Source organism: Hemitrygon akajei, chromosome 15 (genome assembly GCF_048418815.1).
Source record: "Hemitrygon akajei chromosome 15, sHemAka1.3, whole genome shotgun sequence".
Lineage (NCBI taxonomy): Eukaryota > Metazoa > Chordata > Chondrichthyes > Myliobatiformes > Dasyatidae > Hemitrygon > Hemitrygon akajei.
The window spans coordinates 73,137,619-73,159,209 of NC_133138.1; the positions used below are offsets into that span (position 1 = coordinate 73,137,619).

Genomic DNA, 21,591 nt, shown 5'->3' on the forward strand with positions numbered 1-21,591 from the left:
TACATCAGATCTGAGTACCACATTCAATTTTGGGCATGGCATCTTTGAAGGCATTGGAAGGAGAAATATAGTTTAATACGTTACCATGGATCAAATAGGTTAATTTTTAAACTGGAGAATGTATAAACTGTAAACCACAAAATTTATGCAAATAGTTAAAGGAAAATTTATCTGAGGTTTTAAAATTTTGTAAAGGATTTAGTGGCTTAAAAGACTTCCTCAAATGGTGGACATGAGCAAGGACACAAACTTAAAACTAAAATCAAGTCATCAAGGAAAATATCAAAAACTGATAAGACACACAAAAACCTCTTCAACAAATATGACAACTCTACGTCTACAGCACCAGTTGTGAATCTAGTCAAGTTATTCCATTAGCATCTACCTGACACTGGAATATTGCCCAAAGTATGCTCTGTCCACAAAAGACAGGCCAAATCCAATCTTTTTAATTACTACCCAATCCACTTTTAATCATTACAATAATAATAGAATCTATCACCAGTACTGTCCAGCAACACCTACATATTATTACCTAGTCATTAATGCTCATACTGGGCTCATGGAATCATTTGTACTCTAGACTGCATCACTGTCTTGGTCTAAACATGGACTAAAGGGCCAAATTCTAAAGACCAGTGAAAGAGATTGGCTTTGGCATCAAGAATCCCTGGTAAAACTGGGCTTTAAAAAGGTGGAGTCATACTTTTCAAAGGACAATATATGTGGTTGGTGGATGTCTGTAACTCCATTCTGAGGACATTACCATACAATTCATCAGGGCAGAATCCTAGAATCAACCATCTTCAGCAACTTCAATGACCTCCCAGATATGGTATGTTTAATTCCTTTCATGACGCCTCAGAAAATAAAGCAGTTCATCCTAGCATGGGTTGATGAATGACAAAAAACATTTGCATTACCACAGGCAATCACTTCCAACAAAAAGAATCCAACAACCTACTTTTAAGATAGCCAAGTTACTTCCCATAAACATCCTTGGGAATTACCATTAACCTAAAACAATCTGATTGGTCTCATAAATGCCATGATAACAAGAATGGGTATCTTCCTATGAGTGATTTATATCCTAACATCCACTTTCCACTATCGAGTACAGGTTACAAGGGAGGCACAGTGATGACACTAACAGGGCTGTTGTCTCAGAGCACCTGTCCTCCATTGCTATCTATGGAGAGTTTATACATTCTCCTTTTAACCATCTGGGTTCCCTCTGGGTACTGCAAAATGCCTTTAGTCTGCAGGTCAGTAAGTAGCCCTTATCCAAATGCTTGGGCCTGGAAGAGTTTTGGATTTTTTAAAAAAATTTTGTATATATATATATATATATATATATATATATATATATATATATATATATACACACACACACACACACACACACACACACAAATTAATAAAATTAGATGGCTTGGGATTGCCATCATTTTTGCCTCAGAATTTAAGTTCTACTTGTAAGCAGTTTTTGTCATACACTTGTTCATCACGTGTACTTAACAGCAAAAATTATTATATACCATTAATATAATGAAAATATTAAGTCTGCAGGGTAACAAAAGCAACATAGCAGCAAAATTAGAAGAATACCTGAATCAGCTTTGAACAGTAACAACAGCAGGCTTTCAGTCTCCATCTATAATGCTGTGTTTTGATTAAAAGGTTACATACACTGTATTTGTATTTTACTTTTTTTTGTTTTTATATTTTACATAAAACCTATCAGCATTGTAGACTTGTTCTGGTGGTAGATTTTCATCAACACTTTAAAAAAAAATGTAATGCCATTATGTAAATTATAAAACCAAACATCATAGCACCAGAACAAGCCTATATTTTCATGATCAGCAGACGCTTCAAAAATTCAAAGCCGTGCCTTAAAAAGCATGGCAGTGCCTCTACTTCCTTAGGAGTTTGCAAAGATTCAACATGACATCCAAAAAATCTGACAAGCTTCTAGAGATGTGTAGTGGACAGTATACTGACTGGCTACATCACAGCTTAATATGGAAACTCCAATGCCCTTGAACAGAAAATCCTACAAAATGTAGTAGATACAGCTCAGTCTATCACAGGTAAAGCCCTCCCCATATAGAGAACACCTGTATAAAACAGTGTCACAGGAAAACAACATCCAGCTCATGCCCTCTTCTCCCTGCTGCCAGCAGAACGGTGATACAGGAGCCTCAGGACTCATACCACCATGTTCAGGAACAGTTCCTACCCCTCAGCCATCAGGCTTTTGAACCAAAGGGGAAAATTTCACTCAACCCCATCACTGAACTGTTCCCATAAGTGATGGATTTACTTTAAAGGACTCTTCATCTCATATTCTAGATATTTATTGCTCATTTATTACTTATTGTATTTGCACAGTTTGTTGTCTTTTGAACGCCCAAGTTAATGCAGTTTTTCATTGGTTCTGTTATGGGTATTACTCTATTCTGGATTTATTGACAATGCCCTCAAGTAAATGAATCTCAACGTTGTACACAGTGACATACATGTACTTTGATAATAATTTACTTCAAATTTTAAAATTTCTGCAACCAGCCTGCTGAACATTCACAACTACCTTCAATGTTCAGTTCGTCGTGATATTTTCTTGTTTCATGAGCAGCACACCGTTAGTCAGCATACACTTGCTCTGATGCTGACAAATTCACTCTTTCAATACATGATCAAGATCTTTTTCTGCTTTATGCAGTGCTTTTCTATTTTTCATTAATTTCTATACATTACATATGATAGATCACTTCTCAGAACTGTATGTGGTGTGCAGAGACTGCGCATCGCCTAGGAACCTTTCCAGCATCATGTAGAACTTTCCAATTGTGACATCATGTCAGTGCTCAAAAAAAACTATACTTTGGAGGTTTTTGGGTTTTGGAATTTCAGATAAGGGGTAGTCAAACCTACAGTAGAATCTGGGAAAATTGATGGGACTGCAATGAAAATAAATCGGAATCAGTGTAAATAGGTACATGATGGTTGATGCAGGCTTGGTAAGCCAAAGGGCCTGTACCATGCTGTATGACTCCATGATTCAGGAGCAGAATTAACTTCTTTAATGCCTACATGAGTTTAACCCAAACGATGTTTGAGCAGCTTGCTACCATCCAGGACAAAATAGTCCTCTTAAAATCTCCCCTACTCCACCACCAGCGACACAGAGGCTGCAGAGTTTACCATCTACAACATGCATTGCAGATACTTGCCTAGGCTACTCAGACGGACTTCAAGCCTGCAGTATCTGCATATCAAGTAGGACAACGGCAACTATCTTATCACAGCATGAACCCTTCCAGGCTGCATAACATTTGGAAATGTACCACTGGTCAATTTTCTCTGGATTAAAATCCTGGAACTCCCTGCCAATAGCACTATGGGAATACCTTTGACAACTCACCTAAGCATAGTGTTTCAAAGCAGTGTCTAAAAAAAGGTATTCTTAAGAGCAATAAACACTGGCATTGCCAGCATTTACCAGATTGCAAAAGAGAAAAGGAAAACACTTCTAGCAAAAAAGAACAAAGATGGGAGTAGGTCAGATGAACTTAACTGTAGATTAACAAACAATGAAAAATAACAATTGAGCTTTGGAAACTTGAGAGGATGTAGCTTGGGTTTGCCAATTCAGTAAAAAAGGCAGGGGCAAGCAGAGCAGCCATTGATGGAGTGACCATCAGTCACAGCAGGTAGTTTGAGGCTTTAGCTCTTCAGCCAGAGAAGCCAAAAAAAAATAACTGTACATAGTTTTTTTTGTTCTCCAGTTTGTTGTTTTTCTTTCTTTACACTTGCAACTTTTAACATTCCACATTAAGGAGCTGGAAATGGAAGAACTTCAAATAATTTGGTAGGCTATATAGAGAGGCAATTATACCAAAGGTGCAGATACATTAAACTAGGTGACAGTCAGAAAAGAGAAAGGAATTAAACAGGCAGTGCAGAGTGTGCCTATGGCCATCCCCCTCAACAACTTTGGATACTGCTGGGGTTGGGGGGGGGGGGGGGGGGGTGAGAAATGACCTAGCAGAGGAAAGTCACAGCAGTCAGGTCTCAGACTCAGGCACTGAATCTAGCTCTGTTACTCAGAAGGGAAGGGAAAAAGAGGCGAGCTCTGGTGATAGGGGATTCGTTAGCGGAACAGAAAGGAGGACCTGTGGATGAGAACGAGATTCCCAGATGTCATACTGCCTCGCAGGTGCTGGAGCGCTGGTCATCTCAGATCGAGTCCTCAGCATTCTTAAGTGGGAGGGGGACAGCCAGAGGTCACAGTCCATGTAGGCACCAATGACATAGGTAGGAAGAGTGTTAAGGTTTTGCAAAGTGAGTTCAGGGAGTTAGGTACTAAGGGCAGGACCTCCAGGGTTGTGACCTCCGGACTGCTACCTGTGCCATGTGCTATTCAGGACAGAAATAAGAAAATTATGCAGTGTGACACTTGGCTAAGGATTTGTGTAGGAGGGAGGGCATCAGATTTTTGGATCATTGGGTGCTCTTCCAGGGAAGGCAGGACCTGTACAGAAAAGATGGTTGGTTGATGATTTGCACCTGAATTGGAAGGGAACTAATATTTAGTAGGAAGGTTTGCTATGCTGTATTGGGGGTGTGAGGGGGGATGGTGTTAAACTAGAGTTGCAGGGGGATGGGAACCAGAGTACCAGAACATATAATGGAGACATGTTGTTAAGACCTCAGACAAAGTCAGGAATCAAAAGGCTGAGCATGGTGTGACTAATGTCCTAAGCTGCATATATTTCAATACAGGCAGTGCTCAGGTTATGAACGAGTTCCGTTCCTGAGTCCATCTTTAAATCGGATTTGTACATAAGTCGAAACAGGTACGTCCAGTATTATTTAGCGTTAGTCAGTCAAACATTTGTCTTAATATATAGTACATAGCTTACCTTTCTATGCATATAAAACACTTAAGAAACGTATGTATTTCAATAATTAAACCACTGCATTGCTTAGTAATAATTGTAGCAGGGCAGGGCCTTTCACATGTTCCATTATTCTCACTTTATCCTTTAAAATAGTTCCAATCGTTGACCGACTGTAGCCTAACGCTTTTCCCATGATCGACAGCGTTTCAACTCTTTCCAATCGCTTTATTATTTCCACTTTATTTTCAATCATGATCGTTTTCAGTCAACGGAACAGAAACACTGCAGGCGGCGGGTCTCGAGTTCCACTGGGTCCTAAAGACCACCACACTGAATTCCCTAGGTCCTAAAGTCCACCACACTGAGATAGGTTAAATGGGACAAGTGGGGGTGGTGCTGACTGGTAAAGGTTGCGGGGGGGGGGGGGGGGGGGGGGAGGTCAAGGTGAACCTTGCTAAGAAAAATTTAAGCCAAATACAAAGTTACACACTCAACACAGTGTCAACAGCAACAACTTAAAATGGCGGATGGCGCCATGAAATGGCAGACAGCATTCTCCTTCCTCTGTTCGTAAGTACGAGTTGCTCGTAAGTGGGACGTTCGTAACTCAGGGACTGCCTGTACAAGTAGTATCATAGGAAAGGCAGATGAGCTCAGGGCATAGATCAACACCTGGAATTATATTGTAGCCATTAGTGAGGAGCAGGTCTGGCAGCTCAATATTCCAGGATTCCAATGTTTCAGATGTGACAGAGCAGCAGGGGTTAAAAAGAGGAAGGATGGCGATACTAGTCGGGGAAAATGTCACAGCGGTACTAACTGGAGAACTCGTCTAGTGAAACGTCAGCCAGTAGAGCAGAAAAAGTTTAAAGAGGCAGGGTATCTTCAGCAGTTTTTGATTTGAAGCAAGAAGGCTGCAAGTGAACAGCTAAGGATTTCCGGAGGGAAGGCATTTTTACTACACAGGGTAAAAGAGAGGCAAGACTGCGCCGGCACGTGACGTCAGCCACTAGGGCAGGAAAAGTTTAAAATGAAGACCGCCATATCCAGCAGGCAGTGGAGTAAGAGGTAGTAGAGTGATAGGACTTTGGCTCAACGGGCTTAGGCAGTAACAAGGTGAGGTACGTTTACCTGTGTTAATTGCAGAAAGGAAGTATTATGTTTGTGAGCAAACACGAGGAAATCTGCAGATGCTGGAAATTCAAACAACACACACAAAATGCTGGTGGAACACAGCAGGCCAGGCAGCATCTATAAGGAGAAGCACTGTCGATGTCTCGGCCCACAACGTCGACAGTGCTTCTCCTTATAGGTGTTGCATGGCCTGCTGTGTTCCACCAGCATTTTGTGTGTGTGTTATTATGTTTGTGAAGCTGGTTTTCTGTGCTTGGTGTCAGATGTGGGAGGTCCTGGAGTCTCCCAGCCTCCCAGACGGCCACATCTGCACCCGGTGCGTCGAGCTGCAGCTCCTAAGGGACCGCATTAGAGAACTGGAGCTGCAGCTCAATGACCTTCTTCTGGTCAGGGAGAGCAAGGAGGTGATAAAAAGGAGTTATAGGCAGGTGGTCACACCGGGGCCACTGGAGACAGACAAATGAGTAACAGTCAGGAGAGGGAAGGGGAAGAGTCAGGTACTAGAGAGTACCCCTGTGGCTGTACCCCTTGACAATAAGTACTCATGTGAGTACTGTTGGGGGGGGGGGGATGACAGCATACCTGGGGGAAACCACAGTGGCCGTGCCTCTAGTACAGAGTCCAGCCCTGTGGCTTGAAAGGTAGGGAAAGGAAGAGGAAGGCAGTAGTGATAGGGGATTCTATAGTTAGGGGGGTCAGACAGGCGATTCTGTGGATGCAGGAAAGAAAATAGGATGGTAGTTTGCCTCCCAGGTGCCAGGGCCTGGGACGTTTCAGATTGCGTCCAAGATATCCTGCAGTGGGAGGGAGAACAGCCAGAGGTTGTGGTACATATTGATACCAATGACATAGGTACGAAAAGGGAAGAAGTCCTGATGGGACGAAAAAATCTGGAGATGCTGGAAATCCAATCAACACATACAAAATGTTGGAGGAGCGAACCAGGCCAGGAAGCATCTATGGAAAAGAATAAACAGTCAATGTTTCCTGATGAAGGGTCTCGGCCTGTAACATCGACAGTTTACTCTTTTCCACAGATGCTGCCTGGCCTGCTGAGTTCCTCCAGCATTTTGTGTGTGTTACAAGGACGAGATTGGATTGAGTTGGTCAAATGTGCTGCCCCAGACCTGTCAACCAATCAGGAACATCTCACGATCAAGTATTGTCCATTTTGTCTGCCGCAGGAGATTTCAGTGATCATCTTGGTAGTGTACATCCCACCCAAGGTAAATTTGTCAAACAGGCTCTAGACAAACTGAGCAATACAATCAACAGACATGAAACAACGAACCCCAATGCCTTCCTCATCATTTTAGGTATTTTAACTAGGCCAGCTTGAAAAAGTCTCTAAATAATTATTACCAACAAATCACTTGTAGTACCAGAGAAATCAATTCACTGGACCACTGCTACACTACCATCAACACAGAGACTGAAGTCTGCAGCATCAGTAGTGAGGACCAAAGAGGTAAGGACAAGGGAAGCCAGGAGTGCTTACAGGACGGCTTTGAACAGATGGACTGCATTGCATTCAGGGATTCATCTTCAAATCTGAATGAGTACGCCACAGCTATCACTGACTTCATTAAAACCTGCATGGATGAGTGTGTGCCTATGAGAACATACTGTACATACCCAAATCAAAAGCTGTGGATGAACCAGGAGGTTCGTTGCCTGGTGAGGGCTAGATCTGTGGCATTCAAATTTGGAGACCCAGAATTAGACAAGAAAATGAGGCATGGCTTACAGAGGGTTACCTCAAGAGCAAAGGAACAATTTTGAACAAGGTTGGTGTCAGAAGCAAATGCATATCAACTCTGACAGAGTTTAAAGGCCATTATTTCCCACAAAGCAAAATCCTAAGATCACGAATGCCAACAATGCTTCACAATTTGAAAGGGAAAATAAGGCTACAGCTATGAGGACCCCTACACCACCTGGTGACCCTGTGATCTCTGTTTCAGAGGCCAATGTCAGACTGTCTTTCAAGAGTGTGAACCCCTGCAAGGCAACAGGCCCTGATGAAATACCCAGTAGGGCTCTGAAAACTTGTACCAACCAAATGGTGGACGTATTCAAAGACACTTTCAACCTCACACTGCCTCAGTTGGAAGCTCCCACCTGCTTCAAAATGGCAACAATCATACCAGAGCCCAAGAAAAGCAGGATGAGCTGCCTTAATGGCTTTCTTCCAGTGGCACTCACATCTATGGTGATGAAGTGCTTTGTAAGGCTGATTATGGCTAGAATTAACTCCTGTATCAACAAGGTCCTGGACCCATTGCAATTTGCCTATTGCCACAATAGATCTACGGCAGATGCGATCTCATTGGCTCTTAACAAGTCTTTGGATCACCTGAACAATGCAAATACCTATGTCAGGATGTTACTTATTCACTACAGCTCCATGCTTAACACAATCACTCCTTGAGTTCTAAAACCTGGACCTCTGTACCACCCTCTGTAACTAGATCCTTGACTTCCTAACCTGAAGACCATAATCAGTGCAGATCAAAGATAGCATCTCCACCTCACTGACAATCAACACTGGCGAACTTTGGGGATATATGCTTAGCCCACTGTTATACTCTTCTCTACACTCATGACTGTGTACAGCTCAAATGCCATCTGTAAACTTGCTGACAACACAACTATTGTTGGCAGAATTTCAAATGGCTTATAGGAGCAAGCTATGTCAGCTAGTTGAGTGGTTTTGCAGCAACAACTTTGCACTCAATGTCATTAAGACCAAAGAACTGATTGAGGACTTCAGAAAGGGTAAGACAATGGAACACACACCAGTTCTCATAGAGGGATCAGAAGTGGAAAGAGTGAGCAATTTCAAGTTCCGGGTGTCAATATCTCTAAGCATCTATCCTGTTCTCAACATATTGATGCAGCTACAAAGGCGGCAGGATAGCTATACTTCATTAAGAATTTGGAGGAGATTTGGTGTCTTGCAATATCTCAAAGAATCACACAAATTTCTACAGATGTACCGTGGAGAGCATTCTAATTGGCTCTATCACCATCTGGCATGGGGGGGTGGGGGCAGGATCTACAGCACAGGATCAAAATAGACTGCAGAGACTTGTAAACTAGTCAGCTCCATTGCGGGCACTAGCCTCTATGGTATTCAGGACATCTTCAAGGAGCGATGCCTCAAAAAAAAAACGTTTATCATTAAGGACCCCTTTCACCCAGGATGTGCTCTGTTCTGATTGCTACCATAAGGTAGTACAGGAAGCTGAAGACACACACAATGATTCAGGAACAGCTTCTTCTCCTCTACCATCCGATTTCTGAATCCATGAACAATACCTCACTATTTTGTTTTATTCTTATACTACAGACAGAGCCTATGAAAAGTATTCACTCCCATGGAAGTTTTCACATTCTATTGTTTTACAACATTGAATCACAGTGGATTTACATTGGTTTTTTGACACTGATCAACAGAAAAAGACTCTTTCAAGTCAAAATGAAAACACATCTGTACAAACTGATCTAAATTAATTACAAATGTAAAACACAATTGATCACACAAGTATTCAACCTTCAAGTCAGTATTTAGCAGATGGACCTTTGGCAGCAATTACAGCTAGCCTCGAGTCTGTATGAATAGGTCTCTACCAACTTTGCACATTTTGACACTGCAATTTTCCCTCATTCATCACAAAATTGCTGAAGCTCTGTCAGATTCCATGGGGATCATGAGTGAGCAGCCCTTTTCAAGGCCAGACACAAATTCTCATTTGGATTGAGGTCTGGACACTGACTTGGCCACTCCAGGACATTAACTTTGTTGTTTTTAAGCCATTCTTGTGAGGCCATGGCTTTATGCTTGGTGTCGTCTTGCTGGAAAACAAAAGTCCTCCCATGTCACAGTTCTCTTGCTGACTACATCAGGTTTTTCTCCAGGATTTTCCCATATTTTGTTGCATTCACTTTACCTACCTTCACAAGCCTTTCAGGGCCTGCTGCAGAGAAGCATCCCCACAGCATGATCCAACCACCACCATGCTTCACAGTAGGGATGGTGTGCTTTTGATAATGTGCAGGTGTGTAGTCTGTTGGCCAGAAAGCTCAATTTTGGTTTCAGACCATAGATCCATCATCCAGCTGACTTCAGAGACTCCCACATGCCTTCTGGCAAACCCTAGCTGAGATTTCATGTAAGGTTTATTCCCCCCCCCCCCCCACCCCCAAACAGTGGCTTTCTTTTCGCGTTCTTCCATCAAACTGCAAAAGGTGAAGCACCAGGACAACAGTTGTACATGCAGTCTCTCCCATCTCAGCCACTAAAGCTTATAACTCCTCCAGAGTAATTATTTGTTGCTTGGTGGCCTCCTTCACTAGTCCCCTTCTTTACAGTCACTCAGTTTTTGAGGATGCTCTGCTCTAGGCAGATTTACAGCTGTGCCGTATTCTTTACATTTCTTGATGATCGACTTAACTGTACTTCAAGGGATATTCAGTGGTTTGGAAATTTTCTTGTATCCATCTCCTGACTTATGCTTTTCAATAACTTTTCGCAAGTAACCTTTTGTCTTCATGACGTAGTTTTGGCCAGGATACTGACTCACCAGCAGTTGGACCTTCCAGGTGTATTTTTACTACAGTCAATTGAAATTCCTTAAAGGCACACAGTGATCTCCATTTAACTAATTATGTGATTTCTAAAACCAATTGGCTGCACCATTGATGATTTGGTGTGTCATACTAAAGGGAGTGAACACTTACGCAATCAATTATTTTTGTGTTTTACATTTGTAATTTAGTTCACTTTGTAGATATCTGTTTTCACTTTGACACAAAAGTGTCTTTTTCTGCTGATCAGTGTAAAAAAAAAAGCCAAATTAAATCCACTGTGATTCAATATTGTAAAATAATAAAACATGAAAACTTCTGGGGGTTACATACATACACAAATATACAATAGTTAAATAAGTAGTGCAAAAATTAAAAAAGTGAAGTTGTGTATACACACACACGCATACAGTAATTCACAAGATATATTCTCTATTTTAATGTTTTGCTTTGTGCTGCTGCCACAAAGACAAATTTCACGACAAATACTGGTGATATTAAACCTGATTCTGTAATTTTCTTTAATCATACATAGAATTTCCAATGAGAGAGCGTGCAATACTTGATCTGCTATCAGGAAATGAAACAGGGCAGGTGACAGAAGGAAACACTTTTCATCTAGTGATCATAATGCCTTTATTTTCAAAATAAATTAGCAAAAGTATAGGTCTGATCCATGGGCTGAGATTCTAAATTGGAGAAAGGTCAATTCTGATAATATCAGAAAGGATCTAACAAGTGTAGATTGGAACAGACTGTTTTCTGACAAAGACGTACTTGGTTAGTGCAAGGCTTTCAAAAATGAAATTTTGAGAGTACAAAACTTGTATGTGCCAGTCAGAATAAAAGGTAAAGATAACAGGTGTAGAAACCTTGGCTTTCAAGAGATATTGAGGCCCTGATTAAGAAAAAAAAAGGGAAGTTCATTGAAGGTATAGGCAGGTAGGAACACGAGGTATTTCGTCGGTTGTCCATCGGAATCCGATGACAACATCCACTCCTTTAACCGTGAGATCTTTGATAACTATACAGTCCTATCTTGGACCCACAAGTTATGGAGTACAAGAAATGCAAGAGAACACTTGAGAAAAAAAATCAAGAGCGCTAAAAGAAGGGGTGAGGTTGCCCTAGCAGACAAGGTGAAGGAGAATCTTAGGGGTTCTACAGGCATGTTAAAAGTAAAAGGATTGTGAAGGACAAAACTGGTTCTCTGGAAGATCAGAATCGTAATCCATGTGTGGAGCCAAAAGAAATGAAGGGGAGGATTTAAATGAATTTTTCACATCTGTATTTATTCAGGAAACAGACACAGAACCTATAGAAGGACAGCAAAGCAGTGCCAACTTCATGTACACTAGAAGAGGAGGTGTTTGCTGTCTTGAGGCAAACTAAGGTAGATAAATCCCCACGGCCTAACAAGGTGTTCCCTCGGACCCTGGAGGAGGCAAATGCAGAAATTGCTGGGGCCCTAGCAGAGAAACTTAAATCATATAAAGACAGGTCAGGTAGCAGAGTATTAGAGGATAGCCAATGTTGTTCCACTGTTTAAGAAAGGCTCTAAAAATTAACCCGGAAATTATAGGCCAGTGAGCCTGACATCAGCAGTGGAAAAATTACTGGAAGGCATTCTAAGGGTCGTGATATATCAGAATTTGGATAGACATGGACTGATTAAGTAAGGATAGTCAGCATGGCTTCATGCATGGTTGGTCATGTCTAACCAGTCTTATAGAAATTTTCAAGGAAGTTACCCGGAAAGTTGATGAAGGCAAGGCAGCAGATGTTCTCTACATGGACTTAAGCAAGATCCCAGAAGGAAGGTTGGTCAAGAGGTTCAGTTGCTCAGCATTCAAGATGAGGTAGTAAATTGGATTAGACATTGGCTTGTGAGAGAAGCCAGGGCCTGGTAATCAATGGTTGCCTCTCTGACTGGAGGTCTCTGGCTAGTGGAGCGCTACAGGGATCAGTACTGGATCCGACATTGTTTGTCATCTTTATCAACAATCTGGAAAACGCGGTTAACTGGATCAGCAAATTTCCATCTTTAATATCTCTATTTTTCCCTTTCAGGGTTCTTTTGAAGACCCTGGCCTGGAGTTAAATGCTGACTACTGTTCTTTGTGGGAACGGGACCCACTCTCAGGGTTTCACGAATGGCCGTTATTCAGTACGCGAAAGGCATGGCCTAAGGGCTCAGCTCGCCTTCAGAGGTCCAAGATTTTGTGGCCCTGGAGACCAAAAGGGGGGGTCAGTCGGTGTCCGGGCAGATCGGTATGTCGTGGGAGATGGAAGATCAGAGCTCGGAAAAAGTGACGCAACAATGTTTTAATATCGTAAACCAGCGAGTTGTTTGTTATGTCTCCCATCTTGCTGTGAAACAAAGACATCTCTTTCTCCCTTATTAGGGAGAGAGCAAGCCTGTGGTACATCGAATACTGGGTGAACAAGTAGTCTTTGCAGTACTGCAAGTCTGTCTCTTTGCTGTTGCTTTGCTCACACTAGAGCGCTCGGTGGCGGGTGCCAATTCTTTTTTCTGGTTGGTGGTGGGGGGGGGGAATTGCTGCTTGCTGTTGCTTACGCGCAGGAGGGAGGGAAGCTGGGAGGACTTTTGGGTTTCTAACATTTAACTGTCATTCATTCTTTGGGGGCACTCCTCTGTTTTCGTGGATGGTTACAAAGAAAAAGCATTTCAGGATGTAAATTGTATACATTCCTCTAACATTAAATGTACTTTTGAAACCTGCAGATGACACCAAGATTGGAGGTGCAGTGGACAGCAAGGAAAAATGTCTTGGCTTGCAGTGGGATCTGGACCAGCTGGAAGAATGATCTGAAAAATGGCCGATGGAATCTAATACAGACAAGTGTAACATGTTGCACTTTGATGTTTTCAATTTCAATTTCATTGAAAGTGGTGTCACAGGTGGATAGAGTTGTAAATAAAGCTTTTGGCACATTGGCCTTCATAAATCAAAGTGTTGAGTACAGAAAATGGGATGTTATGTTGAAGGAGTACAAGAAATTAATAAGGCCTAATTTGGAGTATTGTGAGCAGTTTTGGTCACCAATCTACAGGAAAGATGTAAATAAGGTTGAAGGAGTGCAGAGAAAATTTACAAGGATGTTGCTAGGTCTGGAGGACCTGAATAATAAAGAAAGATAGTATATGTTAGAACTTTATTCCTCGCAGCATATAAAACTGAGGAGATTTGATAGAGGTATACAAAATTGAGGGGCATACTAAAAGTAAGTAGGCTTTTTCCACTGGGGTTGGGTGGGGATACAACTAGAGGTTGTGGATTAAGGGTGAAAGGTGAAAAGCTTAAGTGGAGCACGAGGGAAAACTTCACTGAGAGGATATGAGAGTTGGATGAGCTGCCAGCACAAGTGGTGAATGCAAGCTCAATTTCAACTTTTTTTAAAGATGTTTGGATAGGTACATGGATGGAAGGGTATGGAGGGCTATGGTGCTGGTGCAGGTAGATGGATCTAGGCAGTTTAAATGGTTCAGTTCAAATAGATGGGCTGTAGCTTCTGTGCTGTACTTTTCTATGACTTTATGAAAGAATGCAAGGAGCTGAATACCCTAGTTTTGTTCTTATGGTTTACGTAGTTCCAATAAACCATCACACAAAAGTTATCAAAGTACCTTTGCATCAAACCATTCATAACAGTTGTTCTATTCATAACTTCCTGTCACGTACAGACTGTCCCTAGGTTCAGAATGCCCAACATGACAACATCCTTCATATGATCAAGCAATGTGAACTTCAAAGCTCTTCTATACATATATTCGTTCATTCCTACACATGGCAGAACCAAATTCCTCTATTTTTAATCATTATTCTTTCTTATTGGTTGTGTGCTTTTTGAGGCTATTCATTACAATATGGTGGAAGTATGCTTACACAGAGTCCATAAGTTAGAAAATACACAACATCAACTTAAGGGCACCCATAAAAAAATGGAAACCATATGTAACAAGGGACAACCTGTAGATTAACTTTTCAAAACTTAAATATAAGTAATAATACAAATTTTAGAAAAACTTGCTTTCTCCAACTCTTAAAAATGGATGATTTGACATTCCTGTTATTCTTTCATACCTGAATATCATGTGTATGAACTTCCCAAATGTCAACAAGCTATCTGTGGCAGGTGTAACAAATGAACCTATCGCCAAGTCACAAGACAGGAACTCAACCCAGTCAACCATCCCTTTGCTTCCACAAATGCTGCGCAAACCACTGAGTTTCTTTAATAGTCTACAGTTTGAACTTATCCCTCTCTATATCCAAAATTAATAAATGTTTCTTTCAAGAGCAGTTACACATTGTAAATCACATCAATTTTCCCCTTGAAACGCAAACCCTACATGTAGTATTTCTACTGTCTTGATCAACAATGTTGGAGTTTGGAACCTGAGGAAGTCTGAATTACTCAGCCATTCATTTAATAAATACGCCAAATAGAATATATTTTGCAGAATTAGCACAAATAATTAAAATGCAAATAATACTGCATACTTTAATTCTGACTGCAACATGAATATGTTCATATCTCCCTAAACAGATACAAGCCACAAAAAGAGAGACAACAACTACAAAGCTCAATTTTGGAGTTATAAAGTTATTTTCAGTTTTAAAAAAAATGAAACCAACCAGTGAAGGACTACAACACTATTGTAATCATCCACTGTAATCATTCATCAGGATAAATTTATCCACATGGCCCAAATCTGCACCCAAAATATTTTCCTTTAAAGCTATCTGTTAAAATTCCTTTGCAAAGTTTGTATTTAATAATGTATGCAGAAATTAACTATCAGAAATTAAATTTGGATGTTACCTCCTCCCATAATGGGGGAGGAGGCAAACAGAACTTTTTTCCTCTTAAATGTGTTTCCATACAATATTCAAAAAGGGAATGCAGAAAGAATATTATACTAACAATTTTCAAACTGCTGAATCCGAATTCAAACATTTGCAAATATGGTAGGATAACTGGAAGGAAAACACCAAAGTAGCAAAAATATATTCAAAATTGACAATCATGCAACATATATTTGCATATTTGACAATTCAAGTACAATATGTCCACAGTATCACATGTTATACCAGGACCACAATTCTATTCCTCAAGTTTTATCACTCTTTGGCCATATCTGCTCAATCTATACCAAATCATTTTAATTCCCTTTTTCCTTTATTGTAAAAAATGTAAGATTTCCTCCTATTTGTCTAAAAGCAAGGGTATATTATGTATAATACCATTATAATAAGCATCAAACTAGTCATTCATAAAATCTTGGGATATTACCATCCACATTAGTTAGGCTTTCCAAATACATATTATTACTTTGTTATATTTATTTAACACCAAACCCAAAAGTATAAAATCTCAAAAATGGTAAATGAAAAAAATTATTCGAATACATGAAATCAGAAACTTTCTTTGAAAATGCTCCATTACACAGCACATTATAACCACTCTTGTTCCTCCTCATTGAAACGTTTTATAAATACAAATAAGTCTTGAAAAATTCAATAAAGTCTGCGATGAGACAATATCTTACCTGCCCATTCATTAGACAAGCCTTAAATTTCAGTTTAATTTGAACCTCGATTTACAAATTGCGTATGGAGACAACATTCTGACATCACTCTTGGGACTCCAACTCACCTTAAGCTTCCTTCTGATTGCCTTCAGATCCCGTGCTCTTTCGCTTTGCAAATGACAGTTCATTGAAACTTGCGATCTTTTTCCCCGTCAATTGCTTAAAGACCCTATGCTTCTCCTGCCCTCCCGAAAACAAAAAAATAAATCACTCCCGAGTTGGATTAAGGTTTAACATGAAAAGTTCCTGGTGCAACATGGCGGCCCTTCATCTTCAGCTGTTCTGGCACTCTTACACTATCAAAAGACGGAATGAGAACGTATGGAATAGAAGAATTTTTTTAAAAAGGCACAAAACGTGACCCTGCGTTCCCCAGCACAAAACCCAAAACACGCCTCAAACCCCCACCCACTCCTACCCCCCCCAAAAAATTCTCAATACCCCTGCATTTCCATGCTGCTCCAGAACACTATTGGCTGACTGCCGTAGGCCTAGGCTGGTGGGCAGTGCCCACTCTACTTATCTGTCTCCCTTGCCCCCCAAAAAAAAAGCCAAAAACGGACCTATTTTACCGGAAATACATATTCTCTAAACAATGCAAACATTGTGCAGCTGCAGTGACCGTCACCGGCCTTGTTTTCAGCATTGACCGTGCAGAATCGGCATGGCCGTGCTTATTTTGCGCTCTCTCTGCCTTAGGTTTTTTTCCTCGCTGCACTTACCGACCTGTCTTGTTGTTGGTGACAGCACCGTCTGAGCCAATCAGCGCGCGTCCTTGCACCTCCCCCCTTCTTCCTCTTTCCCCCCCCTCTCCTATCACCCCCCCCCCCCCCCCCAACGGACAACAGGCGCGATCCGCTGGCTGCCGCGAGCCTGAGCCCGATCTCGAGCTGCAGTTGCCAACGGCCAATCTGTCTCCACCTCAGGCATAGCTTCTGCTCCCAATCTATTTCAACTACCCCCCAACAAACTCTTTTGTGAAAAAAAATTAATGCAAAAAAGACCCGTTTCTCCTTTTTTTTAACAAAAAAGTACTAAGATACTTACTCCTTCCATCCCCTCCCCGCCATTTTGCGTCACTTCCGCCATCTTAGATTTTACTAGGGCTCAATTTATTACAAATAAATGACTGATCAGTTTTTAAAAAAACAGTTCAGTTCGATCATGTTAACTGTTTTCCCGTCGTTCTTGGTATGCTGGGCCATCGTGTTGCATGATGGAGGGGGGTGGGGGTTGACATCGTCTAGAAATCAGTGGCTTGAAGTAGGAGCACTCTTTAGAGCAGGGGGTGCCATTGTGGGCTCTGACATCTCTTTCTTTCAGCCTCCATTTTCTCGTAGTCACACTCAAGAACGTACACGCATACAACTTTTGACTTCCATTGGGTGCATATCTTTTTAAAGAAAACCCATCACGTCTATCAAGTTCCTGTCTGCAGAAGGTTCTAGCAATTCTGCCCCTGCAGAAGAACCAAAATCATGTTAAAAAAAAAGACCTCGACAAGTGGGATGAAAATGTCACCCTGAGGGGCTGACACCACTTTAATTTGACATGCACCCTGCTCCTTTAAAATCAAAATAATCCGTACAGATTTTTATTTAAAGTACCGATTGAGACGTCCTGTCGTCTCAGAATTTGGAAGGAACATTACTTGGGCATTTCATTTTCATGTCATGTATGGCCACGGGTTGCACACGAAATGTGAAATACCAGAGATTAGGATGGGAGTTACAGGATCCTCATTTGCCCGTGAAGGACTTTGAGGATTTAGATCTCGAGTGGCTGGGCGGTACGGTTTAGGAGTACGGAAAATCTGCTGAAAATAAACCAAGATTTCAGGACAGAACAAAATGGATGAGTTCAGTAATTTTGCCTGATTTACATGATCCGTGCCGAAATAAAACAAGTGCACACGGGAACAAAACATGCAAATTATTTCCATCATTTTGTCTCAATGAACTCTGCTGCCCTATTATTTGCAAATATTCGAATCCTTGAGTGAAAGGGCGGGGGTGTCAGAAAGTCATTTTCGTTTTTGGATGATCCATGATTTGAAACGTTTAATCTCCCTGTGTTTATTTGAAAGCTGTAGCTTCGTTGAGCAAAAGGGTGACTACCGACCACACAGGAAAATAAAAGCGTTTTACATTCTCTACATTTGCCACGTGTGATTAAATCTACCCCCACCTCCCCCCCCCCCCCCATCTTTCTACAGCAGCCTCCTGAATCGAGCTCGCTGCACATCTGGGCTGTTAGGTCCTCGGCCGGGAGAAGCCGTCAGCAGCAGCCAGCTCGCTATAAACGCCTCTAGTTATGTTACTGATAAACTTTTTCGATAGCCAGAGTTTTATTTTGGAAGTTTGTCCCTGATTCGTGTAAAGGTCGGATTGCTGTAGGATACAGGAGGAGTGTTTTTTTATGAAATTGTCGTGATGTACTGTAGACAATAGCGTACAGTTTGGTTAATGCGCAGAAGATTCACCTTTATGGCTTCCTAACGTAGCCTGGTTGACAAAGTGAACGAAGTGAACAGCAACGTTCCCTCATCATCGAACATTCCCTTTCGTTCGCTGCACATAGGAATTCCTGTACCAATAGAAATTATTTTCTGGTGAACTCACGTAATTCTCGCCACTGATGCTGAGAATATCCAGCTAGTTTGTGCATATATCTTGGATGTTTAAGATGTTTATTTAGGACTTTATTCCAAGTTGCTCTCAGCTTTGAAATCAATCTGGACATTCTTGTATTCTTACTTATTTGATGCTATTCTTTGCCAAACGATATTGATCTACATTTTTGACATAGTTTTAAAAACATTGTCTAGGTTATTCACCAGAACATAAACAAAATTCTACATCATATAATAGAGGTGAGGCTTATAGAAATCTAAAACTGTGAAGGACCAAAATTAAACACAGTTCAAAGCAAATATGGACATAATTTTCAATTCTTCACCAGACTGGATTTCTACCTTTCAAAATTTTATCAGGTTGAAAGCTTTATGTGTAAAATTATCCCAAATTAAGTAAAATAAAGATGAAATGCAATTCAGCTACTTTAAGTGAACAAATGTGAATTCTTGAGTATTCTATTCTCAGGTGTGAGGAATAAATATTTGGTAGAATTAGTAAAGGAGTAAGAACTATTAAGGGACTCAGCATGAACTACGTAATCAAGATCATTAATATCCATACTCCACCCATAGTATACTGATCTTACAAAGGAAATAACATCATTTACTTCTTTCCACCAGTATTGGCATCAACAGATGAAACAAGCTGACCTGCTTGTACCTGAACCCATCCTGCACAATATTGAGAAGATGTGGCTCAAATATCAACCTTCAACAAGAATGTGAATGGAAAGAAAGAAGTTGCTGATTCTTAATCCTAACTTGTTGTTTTAAAAGATGCTGAACATTTGCTTTCCACATCAGATGCCTCAAGTTAAAGAAAAAAAAGTTTTGTGTATCTTTCTTGGAGCTCTCGTGTAGCATGATATTTTGGGCAATAGATGAGTTTATACCTTGAATATATTTTTAAAGTATTAATGGAAAAGAACAAAAGTAGGAGGGAAGTACAAGTATGTCAATAGTAATGGCAGAGACTTACCAAAGCATAGTCTAATAACGTTGGTATACAGTGTCACAGTGAAGTAATCTTATTCAGAATTCAAAGTAAATGATATTAATGAAGTTCATATATGTCACCGTATATAACTCTGAGATTCATTTTACTGCGGGATACTCAGCAAATCTACAGAATAGTAACTATAACAGGATCAGTGAAAGATCAACCAGAGTGCAGATGAACTGTGTAAATGTAAATATAAAAAGTAATAAATAATGAGATAGCAAGATAAAGAGTTCTTAAAATGAGATCTTTGGTTGTGGGAACATCTTAATGAATGGGTGTCTGTAGTTAGTCCTTTTGTTCAGGAGCCTGATGGTTGTGGGATAGAAGCTGTTTTTGAACCTGCTGGTGCAAGTCCTGAGGCTCTTGTACCTTCTACCTGATGACAAGCATGAGTAAAAGAGCATGGCCCGGGTGGCAGAGATCACTGATGATGGGTGCTACTTTCCCATAACAGTTTCATGTAGACGTGCTCAATGGTTGGGAGGGTTTTACCTGTGATGGACTGGGCCGAATCCACTATCTTTTATAGGATTTCCCATTCAAATACATCAGTGTTTCTACACTAGGCCATGATGCAGCCAGTCAATATACTCTCCACCACACATCTATAGGAGTTTATTCATATAAAGGAGCTGTTAAGCAACTTATTACTACTTTTCCTTCTTTCTTCTCGCGATTTGTCAAAAATATTGACTTACACAAAGGCCCTGATTCAGCAGTAACATCACCCAAGAAGCTACTTTTTACTTGTAAACCTGGACCGTGCTTGTCCCTGGTGTTGGATGGATGGAGCAGGGACAAGTGGTGGATAGGGGCAAGGGTCTCACTACTAAAATGGAATATATTTTCAATTTTTTTCATATATTTTCAAGGCCCTTTTGACTTTTCAAGCCATGTTGCCCAGCAAACCCCCAGTTTAATCCTAGCCTATTTATGGGACAATTTACAATAATCAACTAACCTGCCAACCAGTACATCTTTGGACTGTGGGAGGAAACCAAAGCACCTGGAGGAAACCCACATAGTCACAGGGAGAACATATAACCACCTTAAAGGCAGCGGCGGAAATTGAACCCAGGTTGCTGGTACTGTAAAGTGTTGTGCTAACAGCTACACTACGGTTAACGCTGTGGTGCAGCTACTAAAGTTGTTGCCTCACAGTTCCAGTGATCCAGATTCGATCCTGATCTCCTATAACACTGGTGTGGAGATCTCCCTTTGACCTTGGGAGTTACTTTCAGATACTCCAGTTTTCTCCTCACAACTCAAACACATGGGATTGACCATTGTAAATTAATGTTAGTGTGTATGGGGAATAGAGGAATCTGGAGTTGGGTTTTGTTGAGGAGAATACAGGGAGAATAAAATGGGATTGATATATAGATGACATAGTTGATGATCAAGTGGCCAGTTTATGTTCTGTATGACATGACTCACCCATGCACTTATTTAAAATTAAAATCAAGAGGAAACCACTTCATGGTCTTCACCTCTGAGACAGTTTTAGTTTGCCCAACAACAAATTTGAAATTACCTGAATTTAGCAATTCCAGTCAAAATCCTTAAGCACTGAATTGGCTCAAGGAATCAAATGGCTTCTATAAATTTTGATTGAGGCCCAACTTACATTATTTATCAAGCTGATAGCTATGGATAAAACTGCTATTGTTGGAATAGCCTTAGGAAACAATCATAATTGCAAAAA

At 40.8% G+C, this 21,591-nt stretch overlaps 1 protein-coding gene across 3 annotated transcripts in view; it reads right to left on the reverse strand.

The window, feature by feature from the left end:
- The window catches only part of nsd1a (nuclear receptor binding SET domain protein 1a), a 200,027-nt gene extending 183,383 nt beyond the window's left edge, over positions 1-16,644 (reverse strand). For 2 of the 3 annotated variants that reach the window (XM_073067756.1, XM_073067755.1), the window contains exon 1: positions 16,314-16,644. The gene's annotated coding sequence lies outside the window, so the exon portion shown is untranslated. Of the gene's footprint in view, positions 1-16,206; positions 16,225-16,313 lie in introns of those variants that run through there. The other variant, XM_073067754.1, reaches the window with a different exon arrangement.
- Positions 16,645-21,591: the final 4,947 nt, after the last annotated feature.